Source organism: Aedes albopictus, chromosome 2, assembly GCF_035046485.1.
Source record: "Aedes albopictus strain Foshan chromosome 2, AalbF5, whole genome shotgun sequence".
Lineage (NCBI taxonomy): Eukaryota > Metazoa > Arthropoda > Insecta > Diptera > Culicidae > Aedes > Aedes albopictus.
The window spans coordinates 514,998,850-515,013,742 of record NC_085137.1 but is presented as its reverse complement, the minus strand read 5'-3'; the positions used below and the strand labels follow the sequence as shown (position 1 = coordinate 515,013,742).

Sequence of the window (14,893 nt, the reverse complement as noted above, 5' to 3'; positions counted from 1 at the left end):
TGTAACATTACAGCTTAACTATACCGTCTATTACTATTGTTAGCTTTATTATGGAGATTTTCAACCCGAGGCTGGTTCATCTCCACGATACGCTACTCATTCTCTCTATCAACCCATCCAGTGGGTTTACTTATCTTACCGAGTGGAGGCTTCTAGCTGACACTACAAAAACTTTCGAGTACAGTCCAGTTCGTCGGAGTAATATTTGACAGTAAATTGAATAGGAAGTCACACTTTAGAGCAGATCTCGCGCTTAGTATCATACGGGCGTATCTACAATGATCGATTTTTCTTCATCGATTTTCTCTTCGGCTAATAATTTAGCAAATCATGTTTGCTTGTTTTTGTTGTTTTAGATGCTAGTCCTAGTCGTCCTTCACCGAAATACACCGAGAGATCGTCCGAATATTGGTCGTATTTTCCGGAATAATCCGAAGAGAAAATCGCATTGGATGGTATCAAAAGGCCCACTCCAGAGGCACGTTATCCTCCATTTTGGACATTTGTACCATCGCCATAACAAAAGCCTATTTCATCTACCTGAAAGAAAATGAGGATTGAGGTGGGGATAGAAACAGATAGGAAAATAAGAAAAGATACTCTTGCAGATGGCTTTAACGCATAAGCGTATCACAATGGTTTTAAATAGCGCCCTGAAAAGGGCACTGTAATAACGCATAGAGCGTAAAGAGAGTCTATGGCTCTTTACCACAGCAGGTGAAGAACAACAGAACGTCCTGAAGATTTAGGATTCTTAAGTCAGTTTCACTTAATAAGTGTTTACCGAGTACTCGGAAACACAGTTGCGCAAAAACTGGACAGTTACATATCAAATGAGACGAAGTTCCATAATCGGATTCATAGCTATCACATACAAATCAAACAGCTTGCTGAATATTCGCCATGTGATAGCTTAGTCGGCAGTGGCCAATCAATGCTTTGACCAGCATGCTGCAATTCTGCTTGAATAGATTTGTTAGATACTTCGTCACCACTAGCGATGGTTTAGATGGTCAATACAATTGTGTTTGATGACATGATTCTAAACAGTATTGTTTGTGCTGAGTGGCCATATTACCACAAGTCATGTGATGCTCCAATGCGAACTAACGCATTGCAATTGACATTTGTATGAGATTAATGTCGAATTCGTTTTTGAACCTGGGTTGGAACTGGATCGGTGAAAAATGTGAAAACAAACAAACGTCAAACCAATTTCAGTGCAAGCGAACCTGAGTTGGGTTGATTTTACAACTGTGATCTGATCCAGTTCCAACCCAGGTTGGAACTGAATCAAAAACGAATTCGACATAAGTGTGTGAAAACGCACTTTTTGCATTACTTTCTTGAGGCACTCAATTTTGACTAAAATCCTGTCAAAGTATGAGGTCGGACCAGAGGCACGTTTCTTCCTTATGGGGAAATTTGTGTCATTTATGTCAAGGTATAGTTCAAGAAATATCGAAAAACTTTGACAAAGGCTGAGTTTTTTTTGTTGATGCTATTCCTTTATAAACATCAGCAAACCAAGGGGCTGTCCATTAATTACGTAAGGGTTTATAGGGGGAGGGGGGGTTTGAGAAATCTTACGCGCCATACAAAAATTTTTGGGTTCTCATACAAAAAATCTTACAAAGGGGGGAGGGGGTGTCGGAAAATCACAAAAATGCCTTACGTAATTAATGGACAGCCCCCAATAGAAAAACCAGAATTAACAAAGAAGTTTAAAGTTTTACAAATAATGATTTTTGTTTTTGAAAAGTGTGCTGTTTGAACAGGCTGGTATTTTTTATACTTATTGTATTTAATAGGCGTCATACCGTTGGTAGGGGTGTCATTGGGCCAAAATTGCATAGTGCTTCCATTTCTTAGTCGTTACAACAATGTTTTAGCTCTAAATAAATGTTAAATTTGGTAGACATTTTCAAGCAATTTATGATTACTATGGATATTAATTCTCTCACATATATTTTAGCGATGATTACTTAATTTAAATTGGCCTAATTTCATTCCCTCTAGGGGGTGAACTGAGTCCAAACATTGAATATCGTACAAAATAGTTTCGATATAGAAAAAAGAAATCGCTCGATAATAAATTAAATAAGAATATCACGCAAAATGTTTAAGTGTTTGATCAGTTTATAATAGTATCATAGAAAAGTAAACGTAAAAATTTGAACATATTTATTGTAAAAAATTAACCACAGAAAAACAGCCGTAACACTTTCTTATTTGATGGTTGGCCAACTGAACAACCGTGGCTCTCGCATAGTTTTTGTTTGAGTTTGACGTTTGCTCACCATCGCCACCTAGTTGGTGGTCGGCCAAGCTTAGTCCTTTTAGCATTGGGCAAATATATTTCCGCGCACGGTGTGTCTGGTGGGCAACATTATTTAAAAAAAATCGGTATCGCTAAAACAGGGTGTCTATTCATAACTCAAAATAAAATTCCCTGAGTTTTCCAGGTTTTTCCAGATGAAATTTTGAAAGTTTATAATTAAAAAAATAACCCAAATTTTCTAAAAAATAGAACAGATGACTTAGGGTATCATGAATAGATTTGTTCTCTTCGTCATGAGGGCTGAGGAAAACAGGTAAGTTCCCTTCTTCTTCTTCTTCTTGGCGTAACGTCCTCACTGGGACAAAGCCTGCTTCTCAGGTTAGTGTTCTATGAGCACTTCCACAGTTATTAACTGAGAGCTTCCTCTGCCAATGACCATTTTGCATGTGTATATCGTGTGGCAGGCACGAAGATACTCTATGCCCAAGGAAGTCAAGGAAATTTCCTTTACGAAAAGATCCTGGACCGACCGGGAATCGAACCCGTCACCCTCAGCATGGTCATGCTGAATACCCGCGCGTTTACCGCCTCGGCTATATAGTTCCCCTACTCTTCAAAAATTCTAGATTTTTGAGCATAATTCCTGAAATCTCTTCCAAAGTCTCTTCCTGGCTTTCCGCAAGATTCTTTCACGAGATATCTGTTTAAGTACGTCCCGATATTTCTTGCAAAGGTTTTCCGATATACTTCCAGAGATTCTCGCTGGATACCTCCTGAAGATGCATCCAAAACTATTCAGTTTCTTCAAGAATGTCATTGGTTGCCTCGTAGCCATGCGGTTAGAGTCCGGATGGATGAGGGTTCAATTCCCGCTACGAGCGATGAAATTTTTCACGCGAATAGCTTCTTATCTGTAGCCACTCCGTGTTAAGTTTCGTTCAATCGGTACAGCCGCCGGCTGAATCCAGTATCCGTGTCTTTTTTATGGTTTTCCGGGATAGTTATCCAATAGTTTATGTCTGGATTTTTACCGATAGTTTTCCGGTATTTCTCTTGTTTTCCTCGCGGAACTTCGTCCGTAGCTGCTATCAGGATTACATGAGGTTTTCAAAATTGCTCCTTGGATGTCCTTAATAATATATCGAGATGTCTCATTTTTTCTTAGGTTCTTCCTGAAGTTCCTGTCGAGATTTCTTCAATAACACAGGGGAGTTTCTCGCAAGATTTTATTTGAATTCTCTCGAATATTTCTCCAGGAATGTTCTACAAGGTATTTCGTAAGTTATCTCAGGAGACATTCTGAGGAAAACCCGTAGAAGAATCCCTGCAATAACTTTGGGAGCAATCCCTAAAGGAATATCCAGAATCTCGGATCAATTTCTGGTAAAGATTCCGGGAATAATTTTGGGAATAAAGCAGAGAATATGTGTAAAAAATCGCAGGTGGATCACTGCAAGAAATCCGACACAACTACAAGGAACAGTCTGGCTCTGAATGAATGCAATAGAAGAACTCAATGAGAAATATCAGCAATAACTCCTGTGGAAATCCCAAAAGGCACTCGGAAAAATTCTTAGGAGAAAGTCCAGGGTAAATTAAGAAAAACTCTGAGAGACATCTCGTGACCAACATCGGAAGGAATCTTCTGAGAGAAGTTTGAGGTAAAACTTCAAAATAAACCTCGCGAAAACTTTTAAGAAATTCCTGTAGGACACCAGGAAGAACATCTCGAAGAAAGCCCAAAGCAATTGTTTGGAGATATCACAGGAAAAAATGAAAGAAATCTCTTGAAGAACTCTTGCAGTAAATTCGTAAAAAAAATCCTTGGAGGAACTTTAGTAGGAACCCCAGGAATAACTCCTTTAGCAACTCTGAAAGAAATTCTGGGAAGATCTTCTGAGTAAATCGCAAGAGGAACACCGGAAGGAATCGCGTAAAATTTTCATGAGGAATGCCGAAAGAAATTCCACGATTTATCCCGACAAAAATTCTTATAGAGTATTCGGGATAAATTCTGGTAGAAATCCTACGAAGATTTCTTTGAGCAAAAGTCCGGGAAGAAATAGCATCCAGGAGAAATCGGTTGGAATTCAGGAATCCTGGAAGGAATCTGGAAGTATATCTTTCCGGAAAAAGGAATACCAAGAAAAATAGGGTCAAAAAGATAAGAAATAATTATAAGAAATCCGGGGGACATTCCAGGAGGTATTTCTAAAGATTCTTTCTTTCTAGAACTAGAAAGAAACCCTGACTGAATTTCTGAAAAAAATCCTTGTAGCAAAATTTCTGTATGGATTTTTACTACCAGGGTTTTAAACATACGAACTAATATTTTTTTATCGGAGTAAAATTTCCCTGAGTACTCACGATATTCCCTGAGTATTCCAGGTTTTTCCCTGTTGAATAAAATTCCCTGAGGATTCCCGGTTTTCCAGGTTTTTCCAGGTAGTAGACACCCTGTAAAATACCCACCAAACGAAAGCTAAGGGTCCCACCTTTCATTTGAGCCTTAAATGAGAAAGTTCTATCGGCGGGTCTAGAACATTTTTTTTTTTGAAATAGTATGATATTATTTTGTATTTTCTCAAAGTACTAACGTAAACAAAGTAAATAACGAAAAACAGTTTATCCATTGCCAACATGGCTTTCCGACGTAAGATGTTTTATATGATGTTTATTACACTTCCCAAAAAAACATAATAGTCCCAAGTGAATAAAAAAAATCTAGTAAACAGTAGTCAGTTTCGTGGTTATGTGCAGTAATGCTTGAAAAATTGTAATTGTTTCAAGCAGGTGGAGATGATGAGTTCAAATTTAAATTTACATGTGTACTGCGTCATGCTCTAATACTGGTAATTATTATTATATCACCGTGTTCCTCCTTATAGCGTGCATTTGACAAAAATTCAATTATTTGACGAATTTTATTATTTTCTCTATTGAGCAATGCACGATATAAGCACAGACAAACAGACGTATCACTCTTTTACAGGGCATGGCACATGCATTTAACGATGAATTCAAATTTCGTTTGATTTTCGCGACCCTTTCACCAGAGGTGCTAATGTTCGATCGCTTTGATGTTTGCGAATGTACACGTTGCTGAATGATACAAACGAAACTTACAGGTGATATGTATAGTAGTGTGCGTGTTAGGCACACGTCAAATTGCAATCCATCATGGTCGACAGTGTCTCACGCGGTTCTACCAATAGGTGGAAGCGTGTTCATGAAAAAGACAGCGAAAAAAAACTCGAGTTAAAAAAAAAGAATTTTCTCTAAGAGTTACGTCTTCTTGTCTGTGATATAAGGGAATGGCTGTGTCTTCCAAATACCACGAATTGGCTAAAACTGCAAACTGAACATGTTATTGATACTATCACATAATAAACAAGTTCTACAAATCTTTAGGCAACGTAAACGTTAAAACATTAAAACACCAAGTCCTTTTTATCATGTACCCATGTATGCGAGTCAACACACGATATTAGGACCAATGCTATATTTAATCATTTTTGATTACTTAAATATTTTGAATTCCACTGATGATATTTCGTAACGAAAAAAAAAACATTTAAATGCGAACATTAACCGTTTGAAAAATCAAGAAACATTGCCAATTTATTTGACAGAGCTGTTTTGAGTGAGAAACATCCTTAATGTCACGATGTTAGGGCATGCCAAGATACTACAATTAATTACAAGACGACATACACTTTCCAGAATCCTCAGATGACCGCAACTCGATATTTTCTGGAATCAAATCTTTAAAACGCGTGTATTTCTTATGTAGGCCTACAATAATGGAGCAAAACTAAAATGAAAATTGTGTTGTTGTATTTGGTTTATTGGTGAAATAGATACTTTTTCATAATATTCTTATTGAAATCCGAGATTTATTGTTCTCAAGGCCGCCATTAACATAATCGTTATCATTGAAAAATCTAAAGCGGTTTTCTACGATCACGATCACGATCATCAACAATCTAAAGCGGTTTTCTCGTCCAAAACTGATATTTTCGTATTAAGAATGTATTCACTGTATTGCTGCAGGAGAATGGAGTACAGTGATTGCATTTTCAATGCAAATATTAAATCTCCTTTTAGCATCTTTAGCAGAATTGCAACGAGCACTATCTTTTTGCATCATCGGTAGTAGTGCTAAGTCTGCCGCGTTTGCCCGTTAATTAAGGAGAAACTGTAGTTCTTGCAGTCTACATGTTTCACAATAACAGCAAATATCGATGCTCCGCGTAGAAGATTTAAATTATATTTATACTTAAAGACAGTAATTCTAAAGGGTATGATCTTATCTTTGAACAAATGAACTTTAAATGAATAATTGCGATATATTATCGAGGGATAATACCAACTTCTACATCTGGTATATTTCAGAAAATGTTGTTCAATAATATCAATAACCTGCAAATACAAATAAAAATAAGTTGGGACTTTTTCTAATTTATTCTGTCTATCATTTGTATGCTCAACCATATGAAACAAATATCTAAATCATTGAACATCAACTACCTTCAATGATATTAATGGTTACAGAAAAAACTTCTTCGACTACAGCACGTGCACTCTAGTACGGTTTTCATCGTAACTTTATGATTTCATGTTGTAGTAGTTTCTCTAAAAGTTTGGAGCAAAGCTATGTTGAAATTTAATTTCTTTTAATTTTTTTTTTTGATTCAATGCCTAATTATATACCACACAGCAATCCTTCTAATTAGCGAAAAAATGTTAAATGCAATAGCATTTTTTTAATAACAAGTACCAGAAAGGAACACAAAATGAACGAATACCGGACTCAGCACGTGGTCATTTTATCCGTGCTACTTTGTTGATCGTTTTATTTTTATTGACATCTAAGTCATGGCCTACTACGACTGTAAAATTTTTCGAACCTGTGGTACTGTGGATAAAAACGAGGAGAATGGCACTCGAAATAACTTCTTCTACATGTCAATAAGGAGAAGATGGTTAACACACATACCTAAATATTGGAAAAATTCTATTACAACTCTCTTAAATATTTTTTTACACTTGTCTGGGCAGCATTTTGTATAAACAATTTTAAATATGTTTTACCCGTTTACTCTATTAGTATGATACGTTACTAATGAGCGACCTTATATGAGCCCATTAAGTTACACTGAAGGTGGAAAGGAAGAAAATGCAAGTCTCATAGTAATAAATTTTTGAAAAAAAAATTGATCTAGGACCGCCGATAGAACTTTCTTGTTTTAGCCTCAAATGAAAGGGGGGACCTTCAGCTTTCATTTGGTGGGTATCTTAGCGATACCGATTTTTTTGAAATAATTTTGTTCTACCAGACACACCGTGCCGCGACAATGATTTGAAAATAGAAATATTCGTTATCGAATACGAAACAAACAGAGATGCGGTCAGTTCTGGTTCCGTATAAATCCTTTCCAAAATTTTGCAAAAAAATATGCATAAAATGATGTTGTTTACATTATGAACATTTGTAGGGTTCTCGAACTGATTTCATTCTGTTTGCCTGGCCCAAAGTCACACCAAAAATGCATCTCGTATAAATAAACTTTCCATACAAAATAGCATATAAAACCAAGATATCTCATGTTACTTTTCAAAACACCTGCTCAATACACCTTGAAACCAGTAGTTCATTAAAATAATGATTTCTTATGTTTTTTCCTAACAATAAAATTCACATCTCTTTTTCTTAATGGAAAATTAACCTAATGACACATTCCACGCGTTATGTTTTGCACGAGAATCAAACTATTGTTTCCAAAATTGATATGTTGTTAAATACATGCTAACCAGCGTATCAAACGATCAGATTTGAATTAGAAGATTAATTTTATGCTTTCTAATTGGTAATTTGACCTTTGCACTTCGAAAGAAATCAAGAAATACAGCGTAACGGAACACCATCGCAAAAAAAAAAATAATAATAAAAACATATTTTGACCGAACGACAAGAAATTTGCTACTTTCTAGAAACAGTTTTCAAAGTCACTGCTACTTTTCGAAGAATATAAGTAATTAAAATAAAATAAAATTGACAGCAAGAGTCCGGAAATATCGTTCAATAAAGTTCAAAAACCGCGGTGTAGAAGTGCGTGGAATGTGTCTAATATGACTTTTTCCAACACTGTATGGTTGACATAAGTTTCATGCCTATGTATACACTAAGGTCTTTTTTACACGGGTAGTTTTTCTGCTGGTGACTCCCTGATCACTCCTATTCGAGCACTTCTTTTTCGATTCTTATTTCTAATAATCATCGAGCGGAACCGTAGTGGTGTTGCCTTTTTACATTTGTTCTATAAACAAACAAACAAAAATAGCACCTCTTTGTCTCGCTTTCACCAATGTAAACATTTCAAGATTATTAATCATTTAAGGCTCAAGCATCCGTCATCATTTTTCGGAAAATAAAAAGCAGTTTTCTCGTTGCAAATCAAAACAAGGATCATGAAAATATATTCACTGCATTATATTCCTCATGTGAAGTACAGTGAATATATTTTCATATCATAAACTTTTCTTTTGAACGAAAAAACTGCATTCAAATGTTTGACGATGACGATGATTTCAATGACGAAAAGTTCAACGTTAAAAGCAATTCAAGTAGTAGACTACTCTGTTTTGCTAAATAACAATGAAACATGTCTCAATATTACGAAAAACACCGAATTTTATGTGTAATAAGCTAAAAATGATCGAATACTCTTGGTATGCTCTTCCGCTGTTGATGTTTGCAAGCAGCAGCAGTGTTGGCGGACAGTGCGGAGTAGATTTCATAAATAAAAATTATTTGCTTTTATTACTATCATATGTGATTCAAAGTACAACAATAATCATTCGAAGAATAGTTTTCGATTTTACGACGCATAATCGATAAATTTGAGTTGACCATTTCAATGATTTTGATTGATTTTATTGATGAATTGGCCCGCAAGATCGACATCACTGCGTTCAATGATCGATGATTGTGCGCCGGACGGCACCGTCGCGTCGCGCTGCTGCCGTCGTCGTTGTACTGTTGTGGGTGGTAAACATTGCCATCGAACTCTTGGTGCGGTTGAGACAAATTTGAATAATTTTCAAGTTTGAGTGAAAATATGTCTTTGTGGTATAGATAGTTCGAAAGAGAATTTTATTTGGAATAGCGTGTTCTATATTTCTTTTCAAAATATCTTGCGTAAAGTGGAGAATTTTAGAGAAAAGGTAAGCGTCGATTTTCTTACGTAAATGTATTAGTGCAATACTGTGTAAAGTGGAATTTGGATGATGATTCTGAAGAAGCCATTTTGTGATGACACAAGAAAAGGCCTTAACTCGGTCAATTTTGAGCTTATTCACATGAAAATTTGTACACAGGTAGACACGGTTAGTACTACCTGTGTACGGAAAATCAGATGGGTAGGTTCAAAATTGACCGAGTTAAAGCAGAAAAACTACCCGTGTAAAAAAGACCTTAGTGTATTGTTCAATTTTAAAATTTTAAGTTGTTGGAAAATATTTAAGAAGAGCTTACAGATAGTTTGAATGTAGGGTAAATTAAATAAAAATCAGTATCTGTAACGTCAGTTTTAGAAAGTTTGAAATGTTTATGGCTAGGCTGACCAGATTTGTCCCGTTTAAATACGGGACACATTCCAGAAACTCAACAAAAAGAAAATCAATGTCCAAAAACAGAACTGCATGATGTAAATAATGCTATTTCAGCTAGAAAGAACGAATAATTCAATTAAAAACGTTAACTATGCTCCAGAGACGAGCGTTTGAAAATTTTGTTGTCCTGTTAAATACGGGACGGATGGTCAGCCTATTTATGGCTTGCAATCTTATACGTACACTGTATTCTTTCGGGAGGGGTTTCGGCCATAACTCAGTCAATTTTAAATTTATTGACTTGATTTTCATACACGGATAGAAAATTATACCCTGTGTATAATTTTTTATGCGAATCGGTTTAAAATTGACTGAGTTATGGCAGAAAATCATGCAAAATAAAGAATCTGGAATACCTACTTATTTCCCAAATTTAAATCCATTTCAAAAAAATATTCCATTTCAAATAAAAAAAAAATATAGCTGTGGAACTTGCACAATACCCCTAGAATGAAGTTTAACTTATTAAACTTTAGCTCCAGGTAAGTTTTTCGAGAAAACAAATTAGGTGTTAATTTAATCGTTCAAAAGATAATCTTTGATTCATTTTTTTAGTTCAATAGTTTATTTAAATAATAACTATTTTACATTCTATGCTTGGAAGAGGTCAAGTAAACATACATTGTTCAAATATGTATAGCATTTATTAATTTAAATGATGTTTACGAATGAATTGCCAATGATTTCACTAGTATTACGCCCAGCCGATTAAAACTATCAATGCAATATAGCGTATGTTTGAATGCTTATCAAAAAACTCATGGCTGATATAATAATACTAGGAATTTTCCTCTGTACCCCCACTATCCACGTTTTTACATGAATAATTCATAAGACATATCACGTCAATTATTCATGACGATGGTTGAGATTTGCTGTAGTACATATCGGATACCATCAACTCTACCTACATCTTGACTCAGTTGGGAATCTCTGTACGCAAATTTTGTCCTCTCCCGTTTCCATTTCCATTAAGCCATAGTGGTTTCTGCTTTTAGTGGTGTTGCGTGTACGTACACGTTGCATTACACGAACACTACCTGAGTTACTGGTTGAAAATAGTAAACAAAAATCAGCTGTTCCCGGCAAAATCAAATGGGCATATTTTCAACCAGTAGTTTTGCATTAGTGTTCGTGACGCCGCGCTGCGAAACCACTATTGTGGGTAGGTGCAGATGAAGGCCATCAAAACAATAAAACACTGTCCCCGAGCAGCAGCCCGCCACGCACTCCACTGACACACCTTAAATATAAAATTTCAATTTGTGAAACCTTGAAAATCATTACACAGAGACTAAGTGCACTAATCTATATCTATTAATTGCACAATAATCAAACACAACAGCTTATTGCGTTCTAAACTTCGGATAATATACACTACATGGAAAATTTTCCCACAATCCAGCTGATCCTTTTATGGAAATTTCAACATCCACAGAGATCTCACCTTCCAATCTACTCAGCAGCTCGAATCCTGACACCAAACACTTCCGAAGAAAGAAGCAATCGAACGCGAAGACCGACCGATTATTAGAACACTATGCACTTGGGGCGCGATAACGAAACGGACACGACGTCTTCTCCTGCGAACGCGTAATTTTCATTTGACGCGGCGATGGAAGCATGCCCGGAGAAGGAGCGGACAAAACCGAAATCTGTAACCCCCGTCCTGTCTCTGACCGACCGAACAACCGACGACGACGAAGCGACGAATGAAGTGCGGAAAGCAAACGGCCCGATGAAAACAAGTTTTGACTTTTGCTGATGACTTTTTGCTTCGCTTTGATTACGTTTTCAAACAAGGGATCCGCAACGTAGCGAGCTCACGAACACTGCCGCAAATTTCGTGATGCCGAAATTTGCCTCAAGCACTGATCGTTGTTTATTGATTTCAACCAGATTTCAACCGAATGCACACTAATGTCTTCTGCAGAGAACAGAGAGACCGAAAGAGAGAGGCAAAACAAAAATGAAAATTTTGACAGATGGCAACGGCGTACCCCAAAATCCGTACCCTTGGCTTAGGGTTGTGTTGTAGCATTTTTTTATAGCACAGCGGAAGCTGTTGAAACAGTTACAAAAATTTTAATTTTTTATTTAATAATAATATAATATTGATAATCGATTCATTAACAAAACAGGCTTATCCATATTGCTACAATAACTGAAATGAACTACTGTTAGAATTTTATATATTTACCTACGAAAGCACTTCTAGATTAAGTTTAAACACAGACAAACAGACGTAACACTCTTCAAAAGGGCTTGGCACATGCATTTAACGATGAATTTGAATTTCATTTGCTTTCCCTAATAAAAAATTCAAATACAATCGCCGTAAACTACCATTAAATAATGATAATATTGGCTGTTCAACGACAAATTATATTGTGTTCGTATTTTCCTGCTGAAAATGCTGTATTGGAACTATAGTTACATAATACCACAGACAAACAGACGTAACACTCTGATAATTCCCATCGTACACCGATTTATCGGCCTTTTTCAAAATATGATAGTTGGCCAACTGTCCACCCGTGGCGCTCCCATCGTTTTTGTTCGAGTTTGACGTTTGCTCACTACCGCCACCTAGTTGATGGTCGGCCAAACTTAGTCCTTTTAGCATTGGGCGAATATGTTTCCGTGACTATGATTTGAATCGAAAAATGTTCGAAGTGTTACGTCTGTTTGTCTGTGATAATACAATACGTGCACAATAAAATCAATGGCATTAGAGATTCCAATAATGAAAACACCATAAATTGAATGGTAGTTGACTTCAATTTACTCCAGAAAATTTGGATTTTTTTATGGTAAAGATACATAACAACGCCCATTTTTTATTGTAAAAGTGACATTTACAATACATGCTATGGTGGAAAACCATAAGGTCTGTTGTTACTCTATCGTTTTAAACAATAGGGTCCTAAAGCCCTACCTAGATTCATGGTTTAAACCAACAACGATGGTCCAAGAATACATATTTACTCATTTTTCGATGTTTTTATTAATTGTGGGTGAAAATATATATTTTTAAGATTTTTGATCTTGTGTCCCGCCCCTAGCTTAAAACTCATGATTTGAGTGAATTTTCGTTACCGTGTACGTCAGATAGGAACATTTTTTAAACCCCAGTGGGAAAAATGTCGAATTCCATCACGTCAAGGTCGACCGCAAATATCAAACTAGAATTGTTTACCATTTTACTTATTTCGAAATTTTTCATTATTCTTTCGTTTTTCGAGTTGGGGAAAAGTACTGTTGCGATCAGAATACCATGGTTCATCGTTTTATTCAATAAAAACGGGGTTTTATCATTAATTTTAGGACCCTATTGAAATAATGCCCGCATAGTAAAATACAGTTTGTGTTAATCTCCACACAGTATGTCTCCTTTATCTGTTACTGTTACTGTACCTCGAACAGGTGCTTTACTGTTGAAACTATGAAAATTGAAGCATTCAATCATAAAGAACGGTCTATGTAACGCATATCAATCTGTAACAATATGTTATATTGTGCAGAAGTTGTCGAATAATATAATGATGCAAACTCAGGAGGCATGGTGGCAATATAGAATGACCTTTTCTCAAACGGTATGTGGTTTTATTTGTGCAACACACTTACACATGCGCGTTTCACTGTATGCCACTTAAGTTCAACAGTTAGCCAAATAGTAGCTTGCATTGGTATCTGTACAGGCCGAACTTTGCAGTTTGCACTTAGTTGAAAAAAAAAACAACGCCCGCGAGCGAAGTGAAGAGTAAACTGAAAATTTGCCCCGGAAAACGATTTGAAGCACTTGGAGTGGTCGGGCTGAAACAAGGGTAAGTTTTGCATGACTTGAAAATTTGTTTTTCTGTGCCATATCTCATCGGATGCTCATTGTTTTGCAGGATTCCGGAACTTGATGTCAGCGATAGAAACTTGATTCGGACTGACTGTGCGACTGCGAGGCGTCCCGCTAAAGGGTGTAGTCGTAGTGAAGGATTCGAATTGCGGCGGGCGGAAATTGGATGCTCCTTACGATGGAAAAATCCGCCAGTTAATTAGTCAATCGCTGTAGGTAATTGACAAGCCTAGCTTGGAGCGTTGAATAAAAAATCCGATGAACTCATAACTGCTTTTTTATTTTTGAACGGTTCAAATATAGAAGAACCATATATCATAAGCTTAAAATACCATGAAAGACCAAACATCAATAATAACCCATACAGTGTTCGTTTTCTTCTAGATTTATTGTTAAACTGTTCTCTTACCATTTGTTGTGCAGTGAATTGTTTGAAAAACTGGATAGTATATTGACCATATCCTTTACTGTATTGCGAAAAATTTGTTCGGGAAAACGAGCGAATTTTTATGGTAACCTATCTTAACCGCCTATTCCACATACTGTAAATTGGCGGATTACCATTTGTCAAACAGGCAAATCTGTACATGGAATGGTTAGCTTACTGTTAGCTCCGATAGTCTGAGAAATGGTTAAATGATAATTGCTAATGGTCATATACAGTATGAGAAACAATGCATTTACAGTTTGTGATTATGCGGGTGGTAAATACCATTCATTTCAGCGTGTTGTAACAATACATTCTGTTTTATCTCTATGATCTTTTTTATCAGGGTTGTGCGATTCTTCCACCAGAGGCGCTAGTGTTCGATCGCTTTGACGTTTGTTAGTGTACACTAGACTGGGTCAACAAAGTCGATTTTTCGGAACAAAGATTTTTCGATTCCTTTTAGCGTCCAAAACAACTGTGCAAAATTTGGGAGCGATTGGTTGCTTCCCCACATTCCGCATTGCGATTGAAATTTGAATGGAAGTTAGTATGGGAAAACGTGCTTTTTTGCATTTTTGTCATAAATCAAAATTTTTCGTTTAAAACGATCTAACTAATGACGTTGAAGCACAGACAAACAGACGTAACACTCTGATAA

At 36.3% G+C, this 14,893-nt stretch overlaps 1 protein-coding gene and 1 long non-coding RNA gene across 2 annotated transcripts in view; one reads left to right on the top strand and one right to left on the bottom strand.

The window, feature by feature from the left end:
• Nucleotides 1-11,653, bottom strand: part of LOC109411464 (rho GTPase-activating protein 68F) — a 114,427-nt gene extending 102,774 nt beyond the window's left edge. Inside the window, exon 1 of the mRNA XM_029870196.2 lies at nucleotides 11,403-11,653. The gene's annotated coding sequence lies outside the window, so the exon portion shown is untranslated. The remainder of the gene's footprint in view (nucleotides 1-11,402) is intronic.
• Nucleotides 11,654-13,306: 1,653 nt separating this feature from the next.
• On the top strand, nucleotides 13,307-14,075 carry LOC134287533 (uncharacterized). The gene is made up of 2 exons (XR_009997361.1): nucleotides 13,307-13,782; nucleotides 13,852-14,075. It is a non-coding gene; the product is annotated as an uncharacterized LOC134287533 (long non-coding RNA).
• Nucleotides 14,076-14,893: the final 818 nt, after the last annotated feature.